The 21,197-nt window shown below is 41.6% G+C and overlaps 1 long non-coding RNA gene across 1 annotated transcript; it reads right to left on the bottom strand.

Annotated features, from left to right (window-relative positions):
- Window positions 1-2,330: 2,330 nt before the first annotated feature.
- On the bottom strand, window positions 2,331-16,476 carry LOC137848330 (uncharacterized). Its single transcript, XR_011091293.1, has 5 exons — window positions 16,031-16,476; window positions 9,557-9,662; window positions 7,536-7,660; window positions 5,336-5,574; window positions 2,331-4,527 (listed from the first exon to the last, which is right to left on the bottom strand). It is a non-coding gene; the product is annotated as an uncharacterized lncRNA (long non-coding RNA).
- Between the last annotated feature and the right edge of the window lie 4,721 nt (window positions 16,477-21,197).

Genomic DNA, 21,197 nt, shown 5'->3' with positions numbered 1-21,197 from the left:
AAGGTGTGGTTACTTCATCTGCAAGTACTAGAAAAAGTAGCAGAAGGGGGAGGTATCTTTTTCTATGTTTAAATGCCAGATGTGACAGGCCAATGGCTATAACAGATTCCTAGAATGCTTTGGGTTGGAAGGGACCCTAAACATCACCTCATCCCAACCCACCCTGCCATGGGCAGAGACACCTTCCACTTATATCTGTTAACTTTCCAAAGACTACAGAAAAAGACATGCAATTCTCCTAAGACATGCATTTCTGTAAAGAAGGAGTGGTGAGTGCTCTGTAGCAGTGGGGGCAAGGTTGTGATGGCTGAGCTGACACCACACACGCAGGCATACCATGGCTTGTGGATCCAAATTAGGAGCTGGCAGTTAGGTTCCCAAGCCTGTATCATCGTCAGCACAGGCTGCAGAGCTCTGGGAATAGATATAGAGGGGGGGAGTAGTTTGTGCTGAAACCTGGTGTCTACCTCATACATATCTCAGACCTCCAGTGAGTCCCCAAGAACTGGGGGTTCATCCATCAGTTTGGTTTTACCAGTTCAGGGGCTGTGAGTGAGCCCTCTGATATCAACCTAAATAAGCTAAGTGGTAATAATTGGGCTTTTTTTTTTTCAAAAATGTCATTCTATTCCAACTAAAATGTTGCCCTAAATTTACCTTTCAACCCTAATAATTCTAGTGTGCTTTCCAAAACTGGATGCCCAGAAGCTTCTGTTCTTTTAGGAAGAAAATCTCAGCTGTGCTGCCAATAGTCAGTCTCCTTGCTTTGGCTCTGTACCCAAAGCCCACGTACCAACAATGTCTTAAAAGAGGTGCCTCTGCTGATTTCAAAGTGAGTGATGTTAATGGCTGCATTCTGAGAACTTCTTATAGTATAACTGACATGGATTATTTATGGCAAACCAAATGGCCCAGAACAGCTATTCTAAAAACAATATACGAGAGTTGGTTATGCATCATGCTTTGCCTCATGTCCCACCTACCCCAAGTAAAATGTGTATGTAGCCATTGACAGTAACATTTTCTTCAGGCCCACATGTAACTTTGGGGATGCACCATATTCCTGTAAAGGCTGTTTTAATGGCTAAGTGTACTCACATCCCAGTGGATGTTCCCCAGTGCTCAAATAGGTGTCCCAAAACAGACATATGACAGACTGGCACAGACAGCTTTTGGGACACCATGCTCTGGGAGAAGCTATCCTTTGTTGCAGAAAGGCCATAGACAGAATGTCAGGACAGCCACATAAGCATCTTTTGCTGGTCTGCTGCAGGAAAAGGGATGAGTGAGGTGCTGATGGTGACTCCAGAGCTGGAGATGCCCTCACCACCAGTCCCATAGTGCCTGAACCCATGGCCAGAGCCTAGTGTTGGTCACAGCTTCCATCCACAGCCCTGCATGCAGCAACGTGACAAATCAGGTCTGGAGTCTCCCAGGGAGCCCAGTGAGGAGCAGAGGAGGCAGGGCTGCAACATGGGGCCAACAACCCAGAGACAAAGATAGGGCTGGGTACAGGCACACCCATGGCCCAGCATTGTGTGTCAGAAAATTATCAGTTGGAAACTCCTACTGTCTGGAGGTACAGAGAATTTGCAGCATTCTCAGCTGAGGGAATAGATGCTGAAAACCTGCCAGCAAGGGTTTTATGTTGGAAGTAAGGGAATGTAGTAGGCCTGTACAGCCTTAGTGGAACAAGAGAGGCACATCTGTAGCCTTTTCAACATTCAGCATACTTTATTTGAGCACATGTAGGTGGTTTACTAAGTCGAATAAAGTTAAAGATTTATAGATTTTATTTCTTGCAGCTCTGGCACTCACTGCACACAGCTACATTAAGTCCCTTAAATATCAGTCTGCCTCTTTCCAAAGTTAAGTTAGTAAAATTTGCTTCCCCCCTCCTCAGAATGCTGTAACCATAATTAATGTTTCCTTAATGGTCTGAGAAAAACTTTTAGGTAAAAGACACTGTGAAACCACAAACTAATAGCATTCCCAAAGAGAGAGTCGAAAAGTTAGCTGAACTCATTTTTTAAGAAGCTGAAGATTTCTTTGCAACTATTCCAAATAAGTTAGCTAATTTTCCCTTCCATCAAAACAATATAACGTCAGAGGGATGGCATTTTTTAGCTGTTATAGACTAGCCAAGGTCACATTCCTCTGCAAGGCGATTGTCTTCCAATGCATACCATTCCTTGGGATAGATAAATAATGAGTTAATGTTTACAGGGAATACTGTCAACAGAAAATAATCTAAAAATATCACATTTTTGTATTGATTTCACTTCATCTGAAAATAAATAAATAAATAAAAACAATATCAGGGTAAACAGTAAATTTGCTTAAGAGTTTAATGTACAGGAACACTTAAATCGGGAAACATTATCAATACAGCTATGGTAATGTGACTACATTTTCTTTCAATGGCAAGGTGATTTTCCTTTAAAGGGAACACAGCCACAAAGCTTTGTTTCACATTTAGAAAAGCAATAAAACATACCCTACTCCCTTAAAGTGCATTTGTGCCAAAAATCAGTGCAAGACTTCTTAGTTTGTTGTGACTAATGCCACAACCTAAGTCTTTCATGAGCAACAGATGTTGCTTTCATCTCTGAACTACACAGCCCCAGTACAAAACCAGGACTGACAAAGGTTGTAGACTTCCCATAGGAATACCAGTACACCCCACATTGCCCTTCCTTTCTGCATGTCTCATTAGACCTCACCGCAGTGTTGATCCATTCCATGATGACCCGCTAAAGGTTGGTCATAAGGGATGAATATAGCCCATGGTCTTGTCCAAAGGTGGCCTGCGCTAACATGTGGCTGCATTTTGCTGAACTTGGTTTTCCAAAAAACCCACATAACTTCCAATTAACATGGTGCACAAGAGGAAACCTCACAATTCAAACATCTGTACATCTTTACACTTATCTTTACAATAGCATATTAATTTGTTTTCATATATATTGTATATATATTTAAATTAAGAAAAATATCCCTTCTGCTGAAGGAAAGGGTATCCGTTTTCAGGCTGTTTGGTCAATTATTCAAACAGTGCTCACAGCATGACTCAGGACTTGCACTTATCCAGAGACTACTGTTCAGGACTGCACTGAGAATGCACATTGCAACCCTTGCACTATCCCGTGCTCCTGGTATGTGCCTGGCACTTAGTCTTTCCATGGAGTCACTCCAGGAGAAAATATTTTCTGTATCAGCCATGTTCCCTTTGCTGGGAGCAAACCAAGCCCAACAGTCCAAACTTTGAGTCATTTACTGGTTTGCTTTGATCCAAGACTGATGTTTATGCTTGTTAGTGGACAAGACAGAGAATCTCATCTACATATTTTAGGTTATCTTTCCCAAGGATGGCAGTTCAAAGCAGCAGTCCTGTGTTAAACTTCAGTGTGGATTCCAACCTTGTAATACATGTTGAAGAAATTAAATCTGAAGTAAAATCCATCACTTTAAAAATTCTCCTTTTAATTTCTTTTCCTTTCTCTTCCTTTCACATTATTCCTATTTAATTTTACTTCTTTTTCCCCATTTCTCTGTGGCTCTTCCTCTTCACTGCCTTTGTTTTTTTTCCAGTTTATCCATTTTTTCTCCAGGTATGGCCTCATTGTTCCCTCATTACCCTCCTCCTTTCTTAATGGTGACGCTCTGTGTTAACATGAGTCCTGGTGTATGGCATGAAACCACTGCCTCTCTGCTCCCAAGTGCTGGTTTTCTGCTGATTTTTTTCCTAAAAGCCCTTCATGCACAATGACTAAAGCACTATTTTCTCCGGCCTTCTGAGCACTTCCTCCTTGCCCTGGGTTTATTTTTTCCCTTCTTGCCAGCAGTCCATCTCTCTCTCTCTCTCTTTTTTATTTTTCTTCTTTAAATCAGTTATACAACTCCCTCTACACACACTTGGGAGGCTCTGCAGTGATTTGCTCATTTTCATTTAAAATCACTTGCACATCTGATGCAATGCAGGCAGAGCTGCAACACAGCAGGTTACCTTAAAATCAACAATGCTGATAACTGCCAGATGAAGGGAGGAAGGGGACCAAAGGGCTGAATGTATCAGGGCTGGGGACGTCCCCATCCTTTCAAGGAAGGTGGTATATAAAGTACTGAGTAAACAAATAATTGAAAACATCCAGTACCTTTTCATCTTAGGCTGCCTCAGGCATGGGAGGAAAAATGGGTTAATGAGGGAAAGGCTTTTAGACTAATCCAAGGCAAAAATGATTGTCCTTTCAAATACGATTACTAGGAAAGTCATTTGGAAGCCAGTGGGACAGAGCGGTGTGGAGTAAGCTGTCTCTCTGATACACATCAGAGAGACCTTCACACTGGCTGATTATAGTGAATACATAGTTGACATTAGCAGAGACAAAAAGCTACATGAGTGCCACGTTGCCTTCAACAGCTCCCTTCGTCCCTGAAAAATTTCACAGGGAACAAAAAAAGCATTATTCTTTTTCTTCCAAAGAGCAGAGCAGGTAAAGGGTCTTCTGGAAGTCAACAGCATTTCACCTTATAGAAAGAACATGAAAATGTCTCTGAGTCATCTGCAATCATTTTTATAGCTCCATGGCAATGCAGAGGGTACTTCAAATAAAGTTGGAACAATGATGCTGGGACATCTGCAATGCCCACCCCACCCTGTGCATGTCTGTTTAGCACTGAGGAGAGAGCCCCTGGAACCTGGGGAGGAAAGGTCTGCACACTCAGGGCTTGTGCCTATCAGAAGGAAGCCAGCCACAACCTTTACATGCATTGCATTGTGCCAGGAATCTAGAGCCCTTCATAAACCTTTTCTAAAGCTTTGCTTGCCGTGCAGTATGGCACCAGCAACAACAGAGCCCAACCTTAATTTTGTGATTTTCTCCACTTGCAAAAGCAATTTATTAGAGAAATATAAATTGAAAGTAGTCTTTCTGAGTGCAACATGCATGTTTAACCTCTTGTAAATGACCACTGGTCTTTGTTTTTTGCTTTGTACTAATCAATGCCTGCAGTCCTTATTGCACATTCATTCAGCCTTTGCTCCTAGCACGTTAACTAGAAGTGAATGGGAATCTTCTAAGTACAAAAGGAAAGCATTTTTTAAAATAAATAAATAAATAAATTGCCTTGGCTTGCAGGAGCTCAGACTATTGTGTTACAGTAAGTCTGTGGAGCTGGACAACAACAACCAAGCAGTTGAAGACAGCTAAGTGTATTAGGAAGATCAATCAGAGTAACATATGGGATATGTTACTTTGATAAAGACTGAGACTTCACAAAAGCAGAAATGATTAATTACCCGAAGTAGGAGAAGCAAGAAGATTACTTGACTTACAAGCATGGAAGCTGATGTGTGCTTTGGGAACACAGGGTGCTTGAACGTTTGGCTTGTTTTGCAAGTTCCTGGGTATGTTGATCTTCTCTGATTCTCTGCTGAATAGGCCTGTCTTTCTGTTCAAAATATGAGAGAGCCTGTAAAGACTTCTTTATCAGAGGACAAACACTCTAAAAGCAATTAGTTTCCAGGTGAGCTTGCAATTTTCTTTTCAAGTTTTCATCTGTCTTTCTCCTCACCTTAAAGGAAAAGAAAATCAGAAAACAAACATTATTAATACAGCATCTCAGAAATAACACACAAAAATATCCCAATAGCTCTCACCTGGTATTAAGAGTACTAGGAAATAAAGCAAAGGAATATTGCATGCACTGACCATTATGCACTTAACTACATCATCCCTCTCCTATCTACAACTTAAAACAACAATATTCATCCTTTAGCCTCAAGGCACAAATTCTTAAAGCCCCTGTGCAAGAGTACGTGATGACACACAAGAGTGGAGGTTCCCTTAGAAACACAAACAAACAAGTTTTTTTTTCCATCTGCTGGACCAACCCCACCCTCTATATGCCTGTGAACAGAGCTACTGGTGGATTACGGGATCCATTTTTTTGCTTCAAGTGATCCCTCTAGCAACAGCCATTCATTTTGCAAATGTTTTTAAATAGTGCTTTCAGAGTAAAACAACTTTTCAGTAATTTGGAACTGTTATTTTTGTTCTAATTGAGGGAGCCAGGAATTTGTTGGAGTTTTTTGGTTAGTTTTAGTGTCTTTTAGTGTCATTTCCAGTGACATCTAGGAGAGAAACCATGAATCATGATTTGCTTCCCTCAATAGTTGCTTCTGTTTCAGTTTATTTTCCCAATGACTTAAGTCACTTCTTACTAGGTGCCACATTGTATGAGCCTAAGAGCTTTCTCCTCTTGAATTAAGTTTCAAGAGCTTTCTTAAAACTTCATCAGATGCAGAAAACCATATGATGTAAAGCAGAAACTAGAAACACTAGAAACCTTTGAGAAACATGAAGACTGTGGTTTTAGGCAGAGGATAAACTAACCAGCTTAGATAGAACAACACCCGGCGTCATCCTTCTACCATCTGAAATGTGAAACAGAAGAGTAAAATTAAAACTAAGCCTGTTGAGTGGACAGACACCTAACCTGTGGTTGAGTGAGATATCTAGGCTATTACCAGTACTCTCAGACTTGTCTTTTTTCTTCCTTTGACAAATTATGTTCCTTGTTTGTGGTCTTTTATTGTAAGCCCCTCTCCTCTCTGTTTTCTGAAATCTCTGAAGTTCTGAAGTCTTTTGTGGAGGCCCCAGCCTAGATATGATGTCAGCCTTGCCACTCATGGAAAAGAAAAGGGAAAAAAAATAGAGTGGGGCAGGACTAGACAGTTGAAAAAACACTGACTTCTTGGACATGCCCCTTATCTTACATACTTTGGGGTTCACTTTCACTTTTAAAACACTTATTATATGAATAATTTCTGAAAAACAGGTAAGCAATGGTAAGCAACAGGTAAGCTCTGTGGGTCTTTAGGAGTTAGTGGTTGTCTTCGGAGCTGTCTTATGAATGCTTATCATGAAGGAAGAGATTGTTAGGTATACTGCAACTTGAAGTTTCTTGGCATACTTGTTCAAAAGGTACAAGCAATATGCAGAGCACCAAGGTGTAATCACCACCTGATAAGGCACACCATGTCCTTTGGACTGAATTCCATTGATTCCAGGCTCATTCAGATGAGATTAAATAGAGAAAAGGCTTCAGGCTCAATTTTTCCTCATGTCATCCCTATCCTTTTATAGTAATTTCTAAGAACACGCTGTAAGTTATTACCAGTCTTTCTGCTTTGTGACTCATACTTGACTAGCCTTGATATAGGTGTTTATTGTTTCTGCCAACAATATATGGTGCAAGTGCGTAATCCAGACCCGCATGTGTTACTGATTTCACCTGAAAATCCTTGTCTTTTGTACATGGTAGTTGCAGACAATATATTATAGAGAAATGAAGCCAATCTCAGTCTGTGGTTTCAAGCAGCATAACTTTAGGGAAATGTGGATCTAGGAAAGGCATATGTCTAGTAGCATTGTTAAAGTAGTTGGTAACATTTTTGTTTTTTTAAATAAAACATTTCACGCTCATTTAATGTTACTATTTAATTAAAAAAAAAAAAAAAAAAAGTCACTTACACCAGCGTGAAACAGGTTTATGTCATGAAAGATCTCAACAAACAGTTTAAAGTTGAAGGGCTGATACTTGTCCTGTCTTGTCTTGACAGTTACTGCACAGCATAATCCAGCTCTGCCAATCAGATCTGAACAAAGGAAACAGCAGTTGTCTGACTGTGAATCACTTCTCACCTCAATTAATATAAATATTGAGTTTGCACAAGCAGACTTGACAATTTGAGACATGCCCCAATTTTCTGTGTAACCAGCACTTAATGACTGATACCCAATACTTGGACCTGGTGCTGAGGGTGAAGTCAACGGTTTAGCACTTTGTTTTGTGAAAGTGAGTCGAGGCTCAGCAGAAGGATTTCAGGTGTTTTGTAGAAGTTTTGGAAATAACTTGTATCTGTAGATGAAAGGTTCCCATTGATTTTAATAGCTCTCAGGCGCATTTCTTAACATTTCTGAAGTGAATTCTCATTCCTTTAACTTCCTGCAAATGTTTGAATGAATTCATTGACTCCAGGAAACATTCCCTGGAACAAAGGATGCTTAGGATGCTTAGGCTAGATCTACAGAGATCTGGAGAAAAAAAAAAAAAAAAAAAAAAAACACAACACTGAGCACACTCTCCTATGTGTTTGTACCAGCAGTGTATGATTTTGAAGTTATATTTTTTCAACAACAAGAATCATAGAATCATAGAATTATTTAGATTGGAAAAGACTTCTAAGACCACCTGGTCCAACCTTTACCCTAGCACTGCAACGTCTAACATTAAAACATGTCACTAAGTACCACATCTACCTGTTTTTGAAGACCTCCAGGGAGATAGTCTCAACTACTTCCCTTAACTACTTCCCTGGGCCGCCTGTTCCAATATGTCACGGCCCTTGCAGTGAAGAATTATTTCTTAATAACCAGCCTAAACCTCTCCTAGTGTAATTTAAGGCCATTTCCTCTTCTCTTATCAGTTGGTGCTTGGGAAAAGAGACCAATCCCTACCTCACTATACCCTCCTTTAAGATAATTGAAGAGGATGATAAGTTCTCCCTTGAGCCTCCATTTCTCCAGGCTAAACAACCCCATCTCACTCAGCTGCTCCTCATAAGACTTGTTTTCTAGACCCTTCCTCAGCTTCATTGGCCTTCTTTGGACATGCTCCATTGCCTCAATGCCCTTCTTGTAGCAAGGGGCCCAAAACTGAGCACAGCATTCAAGAACCAAGTACAGGGGGACAATCACTTCTCCAGTGCTGCTGGCCACACTATTTCTGATCCAAGCCAGGATGCTGTTGGCTTTCTTGGCCACCTGAGCACACTGCTGGCTCACATTCAGCTGGCTGTCGACCAATACCCCCAGGTCTCTTTCTGCTGGGCAGCTTTCCAGCCACTCTTCCCCCAGCCTGTAGTGTTTCATGAGGTTGTTGTGCCCCAGTTGCAGAAGAAACTTGCAATCTTATTAGTAGGTCCAACAAAATATCTAATTTTATTTAACATGTTTGCAAATAACTTGCAGTTCAAGAACTGCTCAATTTAGCTGAGGAACTGAGGACCACACTCAAAAAAAAAAAAAAAAAACAACCTGACAAAACACTTTCCAAACAAAGTGTTTGCCCAACTCTGTCTCCAGATAATTAGCTCAAATCTGGCAAGAGCCAATCCTAGATATTGAAAGGCACAATTGTCTAATAGCATCTTACCAGACCCTCTAAGATGCCATGGTGGTCTTATTTCATTTCCTAGACAGTTGACAAATGTCAGCAGGAAAATTACTCTCAGCATTAGCCCTAGTTAGTAACCTCACCTTCTGTCCAGGGTCTTAATCAGCAAAGACTAAAGTGCCTCATGATCCTTATTAAAGGGGTTCTTCTGGGCTAAGATTTGTTGACAAGGACATGAAGGAAAGCTTTTAGGTTGGATATTGAATCTACAAGAGAAACATAGCTTCTGAGTGAAACAGACTGGTTAGCACTGCTGTATTTTCCTGAAAGATAATACATACACAGAGAACTTCAGTATATTCTGTTTCATATTTACCTCTCTAATCAGTGCTGAGAAGTTTAGTTGGTCAGTCTGACTTCCAGCAATCCTAAGTATCCACAGCTCTTGATCCCTCCACAGGAGCAAAGAACAGTCAGCAAGTCTGGAAAATGGACCACTTAATTATGGGTATAAGCAAACATTCACATTTGTGTTTGAGTTGGTTTGATACATAATACTAGGGGAAAACTCTAATTCATACCGTTACTTGTAACCAGAACAAATGGATAGATATGCATGCATGTCTGAAACAAAGAGAAGGAGAGAGAGACCATTTATGTGGTAGGGAACATGACAGTAAAAATTATCTATATTGCATATTTTGCTTATGCACTCCATTTCATGCTCACAGTATGTGCAGGTGTAAGTGGCCTCTTCGTATGGTAATAGGCCGCACACTGGCCTATATTGCTTGTTGCATGGCTTTATGCATCTGTGTTTATCCAATGCTGGTGGTAGATATGAAATATAGGAGTCTTTATAGAAACTGAAAATGTTTTACTGTGATGAGCTGCAAGAGTTTTGTTCAGCTTATTGATCAGAAGGCCATGTGGTGGTAACCCGACCATCTCTAAGTCTATAAATACAAATAACATCTGCTGGCAGAAGCAACTTTAATGAGGTTGAGTAGAGGCCAGATGAAGCTGGATACATAGGAGTAAACTGTAGGTTTCTGGCAATGAATAAGCTGTAGAGTTCTGGCAATGAAGATAATTAGCCTTTGGAGCAGCACAGAAAGCAATGTAGTGGAATCTTTTTTTTGCTAGAGAAAGAAACAAAGACTTTTTAGAACTAAATTGGACATCTGTATAATATATGTGTTTAGATCAATCAGAAATTATGGGGTTCAATGAGACGCCCAAGGAGGAACATTCTGTAGCCTGTGCTATGTATGAGGTCCAAGCAAAGGGTCACCACATGCTTTCCAGAATATTACAGATTTGTGATATTTTGCCATGATTCTCACAGTACCAAATGTTTTACATGCAAAGTCAAGGCCTGGAGGCAAAGAGCTGTGTTACAGGCTCAACTTACTTTATTCTGTTTCTTGTTAAATGTCTACTCCTTGCCTTCACTCTTAGAACCACAGAATTCCAGAAATGGGGAACTGGAAGACACATTGGCAGGTTATTCCCACAAGGCAAGGGAGTAGGGCTGCACACAGCCTGCATGATGCATGCCAGATGTTTGCCTCATCTGTGCTTAAAAACCTCCTGTAAAGGAGATCTTGTTTCTGAAAAGCCTGTTCCAATGCTACACTGTGTTTGTAATCAGATTTTTTGCTAAGACTTAATCTAAATCTAAGCGGTGAATTAGCCAATTACTTCATGTCCTGCCCTCTGCAGAGAAGGGAAAATTGATTTCTGCCTTCTTTAAAACAATTTTTATGTATTTGCAGAAGTGTTATCATCTTCTTTCTGTCTCTGCTTCCTAGACTAAACAGTCCTAGTTCTCTTAACCTTTCTCAGAGGTTCATGTTTTCTAAACTTCTTATCATCTTGATGCAGCTCACTAGCTCTCTTTTCAGCTTGTCTGCAGTTATCTTAAAATGCAGCACCCAAAACTGGACACACTACTTCAGCTGAGGCTGTACCAGTGCCAAGTAGAGCAGAATAATTACCTCTCTTGTCTTATACCCAGCATTCCTGCTAATACGTCTTGGAGTGACATTTGTCTCTCTCTTCTTCCCCCCCCCCCCCCCCCCCCTTTTTTTTTTTTTTGCAAAAGCATCACATTGTTGTGAAAAGAAGCTTGAAAATGTGACCCAAGTGCTGGGTGAGGTTTCCAAATCCAAAAGGCACATAAAAAGAAGGGGGGGGGGGGGGGGAGAGAGGAAGGTTATTTTTCAGTCACTCGCACAAAATGTGGGCCTGGCTCAATATATTTAAATGTCTTGTGTTGGCAGTTCTGACTTAAAATCAATGAATGTCTACAGCCAAGCTTCATTTAATTTGTACCAATGAGTGGGAAAACCCTGGCAAACTGCATATTTTTGCAAAGTGAGACATAAAAGAGCAAACACAGGAAAAGGTAATGAATCACAGAACACATTTTGATCACTTATGTGCAAAACGATATTAATTCTGTAAAGCACTTAAAGTACAAGAAACTGTACCAAGGAAACCCTGTTTGCAATGCTGGGAAACCAGGGGAACCTTTCAGGACTTTGTGGAGAGCACGATGCGTAACTTATACAGAGTGCCAGTTAATGCTGTGCAAATTAGAGAGGTTTTAATGGAACTGTCTTTGTAGGTTTAGCAGCTGCTTTCTAATCTGTGGCCCTGTTAGCCATGCTTTTCAGCAAACTGTGTTGTTGTTGTTTGTTTGTTTGTTTGTTTGTTTTGAATTTCCCAGGCCAAAGCATCATGCTCAATTACATCAGTCACCTCATGTATTCTTGTAACTGATTTTAACACATTCTAGCAATGGCTTGTCATCTTAGCAAAATCAGAATGGGAGAATATAGGATGCTAAATACAGCCAGGAGGGTGAGGAGATTGCCAGTTGTTTACAGGCTATTTAAAAATATTTCTATGCATTTGATGATTTATCACAGGGTTCCATGAAACTCCCTGTCTTTCAGTAATAAAAATAATAATAATAATAAATTAAATAAATAAATAAATAAAAGCCAAGAGACCCTCCACAGCTCCTCTTCCCAGGACCCTGCCAGTCTAGGAAAATCTCTCCTTTCAGCCACATACCTGTTTAAAATGTAAGTCTGACTGATTTTACAAGGAATAAAAAGTGCGTGTATCACTGTTTCAGAACCTTTATCAGGAGTTTGGCCAAGACTGTCATGGATAATTTGCTTGTTTGCTTGATGAGAGACCTCATGAGTGTTACGGTACAGAGGCTGTATAGGATGTCTGGAGTGTCTAATGATCCACAGTCAAGAGAGAGGGTACGTGTTGGGAAGAGAAGCATGGCCACAAGCATGCAACATGATATAATTGCTTGAGCAGCAATTCACTCCCTTTTGGGGGAGGTGAAAAAAATAAATAAGGTCCACACCTGTACTCCCCTCTCCTGAGGCAGGAGAGCTGTTATTCATACCAAACTGCTATCTCAGGGCTGTGAATCCAAGGTAGACCCCTAGAGCTGGATCCTGAAAAATAAACACCAAAAGGCACTGCCTCTCACAGAGCAAATGCACTCTGAATAAAAGTTCAGGAAAAGGAGGTGCATAATTTACAGCTGAGGATGTTGGGTATGCTGAAATGGCATGCACTTTTACACATCACTCAGTCCATGCATGTCAGCCCATTCCCAATGCAAAGCTCCTGTTTTTTCTACCATATATTATCATGTAGTATTGTATAAACTGAGGTTCTGTCCTAAAAACTCTTGTCCAGCTATGGATCTATGTACCATGAAGAAACACTACCTTTCGTGTTATTTCATATATTATTTCATGTTATTTTACACAACATTCCCATTTACCTGACTGGGGCAAGTAAATGGGAGCCACTAGGTAAAGCCAAAGTTTTCTTTCACCCATGTATGTACAAACTGTCCTGAGAAATGACACACTTTACAGAAATTGCCCACTGATACACTTAGGCTTCTCCATCAACACATGTGCATGATCATCCCTCTGTGGTCAGAGCACAGGAACGGGAATTAAAATAGTAGCCCTTACAACTGTCTGATATAAATATGCAGTCTTGTTCTCTTTTGGCTCTAAAGTACAAAATACTTGATGTGAGGGAACCTAAGGCAGATCACTGGGATATGTTAGTAATTTTATTACAGCTGAAGAAACATGTAGGAAGATGGAGCTGTCTTAAATGAATTCATTTCTTTCACATGGAAATTTTATGGGGGTTAAAGATTCAGGCTTCAACCTTCCCAACTATGCAGTAATAAGAGGGCAGGGAAAAGACTTCCTCCCTTCTCCCTCTTTTTTTTTTTTTTTTTTTTTTTTTTAATACTATTAAAAAGCCCTTTCTTCTTCTTAGGCATTTTTACCTTTTGTGTACTATTGTTTCAAACTAGAAATGCATTCAGCATAAACTTAATGAGTCATCACTTGCCTACCCTCCTCCTCACCCTGTAAGGAAATGTAATCTCAGGAGAAATTTGCTATATGTTCAAAGATGAAACAATGTGGATGTTTTCAGAGCCAAGGTAAATTCACACTATAGAATATCTTGTGTTAGAAAGTTAATTTTCTCTTTGACCAAAGTATGGGTGACTTTCTGCAGCATCTTTTTCTATAGCTGTGATGTGTTCATTTAGGCAATGAGAAGCCATGGTATAGGATCAGGCAGTCCATGATAGTTTAGCTGTTAGCATGTCCCCTGCCATTAATTTGACCCACACCAGATGAATTGGGTGATTTTCAGAGTCCACGTAACAGATCCACACTGAGTTCTGCCAAAATAAGCCTTGAACTGAGCAAAGATTTACTGGGGTCAGACATGCTAGTGCTGTGTTTGCATTAGTTAAACTGCATCACAGAAGGAGGAGAGGATGGCTTTCTCCTGAGAAATGCCCTGGAGAGACTACATGGGAATCTTTCACCCTTCCAGATAGACAAGAAGAAGGGTGAGAGTGGCAAAATTTCCATAATGGGAAAACATCCATCTTTTTTTTTTTTTTTTTTTTCTTTTAATTGAGCCCATTTTAGGATACAGGATTTTGAACCTGAACTTCCACTGCTCAGTGAATGTGCTGCCCAATAGACAATTTGCAACATATTCTTTTCTCCATTTAAAGTTATAACCTAGATCTGGGGTCATTTCCAAGTTTTCTAGTTATGAAGAACACACGCAGGTTGACCCCTGACCACTGGCTGGTCAGAAAATGTGACTTGCATCCGATACCTCAGATGAATTTTGCCCTCACAAGTTGCTGTATCTGACTTGTGGCAATGCTTCTCAGTACTGAATGCCAATGATGGGCACCATGACTCAGAATGGATGGTAGAGGGATGCTACTTGCATTTTGTGTGCTCACCTCTATTGCAGGGTAAACACTTTAAACCTCTCCAACTGGACACCTGAGGAGGACATATCACTAGTTGGTTATGATCAAATATTTTGTCCTTCCTATTTAATACACAATTTAATTTACAGTCCACAACCCTTGAGTGCCAAATATCTCTACTGGTGGTGGCAACCAATACCATTGCTCTCACCTCTGTGCCAAGCCATGGACAGTCTTACTGAGATTTGAAGATCTGGGTTTGGAAATCCTTGACCATGGTCTTATTACAGACCTCAGGATCTCTTCTGGATTCTTATCCCAACACCTCAGACACATTCTTTCATTGGAAAATAACTCAGACACTTCAGTGCTCTGTCTCAGTTTCCCCATCATAACCAGAAGGATAATATATGGTGAAGCCTCAGACAGACTAAGATACGGGGGGCTACGAAGATGGTGAAAGACCTGGAGGGGAAGACATACGAGGAACGGCTGAGGGCACTGGGCCTGTTCAGCCTGGAGAAGAGGAGGCTGAGGGGAAACCTCATCGCAGTCTACAACTTCCTCATAAGGGGGTGTCGAGAGGCGGGAGACCTTTTCTCCATTAACACCAGTGACAGGACCCGCGGGAACGGGGTTAAGCTGAGGCAGGGGAAATTTAGGCTTGACATCAGGAGGGGGTTCTTCACAGAGAGGGTGGTTGCACACTGGAACAGGCTCCCCAGGGAAGTGGTCACTGCACCGAGCCTGTCTGAATTTAAGAAGAGATTGGACTGTGCACTTAGTCACATGGTCTGAACTTTTGGGTAGACCTGTGCGGTGTCAAGAGTTGGACTTGATGATCTTTATGCATCCCTTCCAACTCAGGATATTCTATGATTCTATGATTCTACATCTGCATGCCATACTGAGGGTGTGCATCCTACTTGCACCCCGTCCTGACTTGTTTGTCACTCCTGTTGCTTTTTGGCTGGCAGAAGCCTGAGTCAGGACTGTCATTTTCCATGAAGCACCTCATAAGGCTGGGCCCTGCCCTAGGCTCTTGGTTCTCCACCAGCACAAATTTTAACAGCAGTAAATGCTGAGAGGATTAGGTGGAAGCCTGCTCAAATATTTTAGAGGATGTATGAGGTTTTTTAGAAGTAACAGTGTAAAATACTAGTAAATCCAAGATGGCCATGTTTTACACTCACATAGAATGTATACAAAGGGCTCTCTGAGGTGCAATGGAGGAGGAAAGCCTGGCCTGATGCCTGCTCACTGCCACCAGTCCTGTGTGGCAGGGGTCAGCCTTAAAGACCTGGGTAAGAGAAAGCAAAGTTAATTCAAGGGGAGGAAAAGGGCTGCAGGCAGGGTGTGATGGAAAGCAGGCGAGTGAACTGAGGCATTAACTCTTGCAGCCAGAGCTTCCTGGTGGGACCCCTGAGCAATGCCCTCAAGCACAACGCTTGACATTTCGCCAGCTTTATTTGAGGAGGAAGAAGGGCGGGAGGAATGTTTTCTCAAAGGGAAAAAAAAAAAAAAAAAAAACAACCTCACCCTGCAAAAGCTTTCCGTTGCCGGGGAACTTGAGGGAAAACTCAGGAAAACTCCTTTTTATGTTCTTTATGATGTTTACTCTGCCGCACGCTGCCAAGGCGGGGAGGGAGGGGATCGGCTGGGGCAAAAGCAGCGCGCACAGCGGGATGGCACAAACGGCGTGCTGCTCCGTGCCCTCCACCCAGAGCCGCGGGGAAAGCCCTGCCCAGGAGAGGACACCACAGCCCCTGGCTCTCCCTTTCTGCCCGTCCTGTCCTCCGGGCCCAGCCGGCGGCTGCAACGGGAAGGCCACAGCGGATGTGTGATGAAAGGGCTGCTGCAGCTTATCTCCCCGCGCAGGGGCCTGCTCCGAGGGCGGCGCGGCCCACTGCGCCGGCTTTGTTGGCTGGCGCTGTCGGCGTGGCCGCGTGATTCATGCAGGGCCCACGCGACGCTTGCCAAGGAAAGCTTCCCCCTTCCCCTCCCCAGCCAGGAATCAACGCGGCAGAGGGCCACCGAGGTCACAAGATCTGCCTGTTATTGCGTTTTACAGGAAGGAAGATACGTTGCCTTCAGATCAGTTTATCAGCTGACTTCCCTGTGAAGAAGACAGGGGCTGTTTTTCCTGTTCATCGCCACCCCCGTAATTCCCAAACGAGCGCGCTCTGTTTGCATCTCCTGCCGGTTCAGCTGCGCACGCTTCTGAAACAGCCCAGTATTAAGCAAACAAATAAAAAAGCCATTGTGCGGCCGCGCAGAGCCGACGTCTCTTATCAAACTGCCCTGCACGAGGGGATAAATCTCTTCCTTGGGGCCGCCTGTCGTCTCGCTGCCTGCTGGTGTCAATGCACAATTAAACCCGTTGTGACGAGATAGACGCGGCGGGTGAGCGCGGGGCGAGCTGCTCGCAGGGGTGAGCTGCCCTCGCTGCTCTCAAGGTGCCTTCCTTTCTGCTTTGAAAACCCACAAGTATTGCAGTGTGTTGTGTTTGTGGGTTTTTTGTTGTTTTTGTTTGTTTATATTTTCGAGGGGGGGCTGTCTTTTAAAACCCAGGATCTCGGCAGATTATTTTTAAGCATCTACCCTTTCCCTGTGCAAGGGATAAAACAGTGTGCAGAGTTGGCCTCCTCCCTGAGGTCTCTCTGTTCGTAAGGTTTTCAGCTGGGGACGGGTTGCCTGTTTCCTCTCTTTACTCTCTGTGATAAATGCATTTCTGTGACCAGGAAACTGCAGATGTTGCAGATCCACCAAGGCATAGCTTATTATCTAATGATTCTTAATCTCGGAAGGATTACACGTGTTGAATAATGCCATTCATTGATAAAGAGTTGAAGGGAATCATCCTGATTAGAATGTATGCACAGTGGCAGCTTTAACTGATTATACTCTTTTTATATAGCTGTAAAACCAGAACAACCCTCCATTGCTCCTGGCATCTTAACAAGTTTGATTAACCCAGCAAGAAACAGTACTTACCAGAATAAAATTGCTGTTTTTACTCTCTTTGCTGGGCTGCACACCTGCGCTGCTGCACAGCAAAACAGCCACTGATCTTTGACCCCTTCAGTATCCACTAATTTCTGTGGTATTCATCTGGTTAGACTTTTCACCCATCTTTGCATTGCATTGCATTTCCTCCATCTATACAGAAAACCTTTGGCCTCTAGTGCTCTGGGTCTGCTGAATCCCGCAGTAACCCAGAAGGAGGAAGATCCCATCCCATGTGCAATCCACTAAGAATTTTGTTCTTGAGGCAGGATCAGGATTCATATCACTATTCAAGACATTTACATTAACTTTCCTACTTTTTCAGTTGGTGTCTGTCCACAAATGTTTCATGTCCAGATCTTAATGCCTGCACCCACATCCAATCCTGCAGTTTACAGTTATGCAAGGTGAAGTAGTAAACTTCGCCTGTAATCTTCAGTGCATTACTGTACAGTGAGTACTTTTATGCATTTTGATTGACCTTCATCTAAAATGATATATATGTTTGGAAGGACTGCAGATATCCACCACATTTATTTTCAGACAGTACTGTTTTGTTTATTAAATTGTGGCAGCTGAATCTGTACTGGGCCTGGGTATAACCCACACTGCATAAGAAGCTAAACTAAGGTGATTTTTGAGAAGGGTTTATAAAAAACTCTTCTTGATATCAGAGCCTAAAAATGCCTAAAGCATGAAGATGGCATTTTTAATAGAATAAGTACATGTATGTTTTGGCAGTACAAAAAAAAAAAAAAAAAAAAAAGACAAAAAAAAAGACTTGTTTTGTTTATTCTGGATGATTTAGAAAAGCACTAATCATATTGAATTTAAGTTGGAGTATCTAAGAGAAAATTATAACAAAGCTGAAATGGGAGGAAAAGAAGATGCAGAATCCTTCCAAGCTTCGTTGTCATACAAATGGGTTTTGGTTTGAACTCTTTAATTTGCCACTTGCCAGCCTACATCTAAGAAGCAACCTTGTTTGGATTTCCACAAAGAATCTCATTCTTTTTCAATAAAAAGACCTGGCAATAATTCTGTTGGCACTAGATGAAGAGCCTGCTTATTCCACTGGTGATGGTTTCTTTTGTTATCTATTTTAATGAAAACTTCATTAAAAAAAAATAAAAAGACATTGAAAGTTTATGGATAAAGCTTATGTACATTTGTTCCAGTCATATGCTAAGAAGTTACTTGTTATTGAAGACATCACACCAGGGAGAAATAGGGTTAATAATAACACTTTTTGCAAGCAGCAGTTTTTATTCAAAAGCATGAATAAGTGAAGCAAACTACAGGGCCTGAGGCAAGCATGTGGGCAATTCAACAGGTTTGACTTTACAGTAATTTTTTGCAGCTATATTTTGTTTACAACCTTTCGGGAAAGTTCTGTGAACCTTAAATGGGTTGCATGTGTTCTTTAAAGTCAAGAAAGTCCAAAAGATCTGTGTACAAGGATTTGTACTGGGATTTACCAATTCACTTCATATAAAGCAGGAATCTGGTTCTGTACTTAACTCCACGTAAGTGTCTTCAAGACCACAGTAGGAATACAGATACATTTTCTCTCAGTAGTACTGGTCAAAATGCTTTGCATCTTTTAGCTTTTTGACAAAACATGGTACCAGGTTTTTTCTACCATACCTGCCATTTGCCAAGCTCTGTGGTGTCTCACTGATTCTAATACACAGCTCTAAATTCTAGGCTTTCATCAGGGCACACACAGTATGATGACAAACCAAGCATCTGTTCACAGCAAAGGTTATCAGCTGAATGTTTTCCTCAGTCTTCGGCTCACAACACAGCACCTTCACACTCGGAAAGGCACTGATGGATGGACTGACCTCGCTGGGATTTAGGGTGACCTGTCAGCAAGTGAGCTTGGGAGGGAGGGCATGCCAACAAGATCAGGATGTGGCTGCTGCTGAGGACCACAGCAGGAGAAGGCTGATGGGAAGCACCAGCTCCATCCTCTTGACCACCGCTCCGGCATACGCTACACAGGTGCTGCTGGCCCAGAAGGTGCTGGCAAAGGACAGGTCTCATGCAACAGCAGCCATGGTTGTACACATCCATGCTGTGCAGCACATTTGTCTATAAACAGCCTTTTGATTTTAACTTTTGTAACAGATGAATTATGGCTCCAAAGTAACAAGGCGTAATGGTGTAATGTTAGGATCTTTTCAAGTTTTTCTCTTTAGAAGAATAAACTTCACATTTTCCTCGTATACAATATTACACTAAAGCCCTTTCTGGTGGGGCTTCACAGATGTTGGCTCAACAGCCCCTGAAATCAATTTGGCTTCATGTTTGAAATTTGCACAATTTTCCTTTTATGGCAGTTCTGTAAGTCCCACAAATCAGAGTTAAATGCAGTTTCTCTCCAAAGCCTCCCTTGTGTCTCGCTGCTCCTCCTCTATGTTCTCTCAGCCTTTGCAGAAGCAAAAACTAGGAAAACACCTCAAGCATGGAGTTATTTTTTATTATTATTTAGTCATATTTTTGGAAAGAGGTAAATAAAATACAATCACCATATTTTGTCACTAATAAACATAGTCTATACACATAAATGAATGCTATTTATTTATGCTATACACATAAAGGAACATACGCACACACACACACACACACAAATAGTCTGAATGTCTGCTCAGAAAAAAATGAGATTAGCCCCCATGAGGTATTTATCAGCAATATAGCAATATGAGGCAGTAAACATCATGATACTTTCTGATTTAGAGGTAAAATGTGTCCTCTGAGCAACCTCACTGTCTCCAGACAAGTTCTTCAGTTCTCCACTAACAGATCTAGATGTGACTTTGTATGTTGTTCATGGAATGAATGTGTAGTTTCATTATATGCTATTCATGTCTTCGTATGCTGTTTGTGGGATGTTTTTTAATGGGATGAATACTTTTTTCCTAAACACAATAGTGTCGCAACACTATTACAAGAATATTTTTATGGCATTAATATTGGTATAATGTTCATGCGTGGAAATTTGCTTTGCCTTTGCAGAGCAAAGTTTTAGGACAGGAAGGTATTGTCATACTCGCAGATGCTGCTGAAATGTTGGCCTTCATCTCTGATAACTGGCTGCTGGGGCTCAGAGGAATATGTACTAGATGCTTGTCTTTAGGAGAAGGACAGTTTTCTAATATAAAAGTTTTGAACTTAGCAAGGTGTAAAGTAGAGATGGTCCTTTGAATATCCATGGGAATGTGAAACAATTCCATAGAAAATTATTTTCCAAAGGGATGTAGGAGCTTACATCCCAGACCTGACTGCTCTCTGTTAAGATCAGAGGACTCACAGGGGACAGATTTTTCATTATCTGCCCCTTGCTGAGTTTCTATACCTTCCTAATCATGATGCCATTATTAGAGACAGAACAGGATATGACCCTATGTGAATCTGATGGCACTCGATATGGACCAGCTCTCAGCCTCCTAACATTTGCTTTACCGGGTGGAGGTGCTCATGGAGTTCATTATTCAGGACTATAAATTCATATCTGCTGGGTTCATAGTCTCTGACCTATGCAGACAATACTCAGAGTCTCAGCAGGAAGGCAAGATGCTCTGAGCTAGTCCCTTAGCTGATACAAACAAAGGTCCTCAGACTCCAGCAGCCAGTGCTCTGTCCTCAGATGCTGAAGAGCTAGATATGTACACACAGATTGAAGGTAATATTGTTC

Source organism: Anas acuta, chromosome Z, assembly GCF_963932015.1.
Source record: "Anas acuta chromosome Z, bAnaAcu1.1, whole genome shotgun sequence".
NCBI classification, from domain to species: domain Eukaryota; kingdom Metazoa; phylum Chordata; class Aves; order Anseriformes; family Anatidae; genus Anas; species Anas acuta.
The sequence above is the reverse complement of the archived record's forward strand: the minus strand, read 5'-3'. Positions and strand labels throughout refer to the sequence as shown.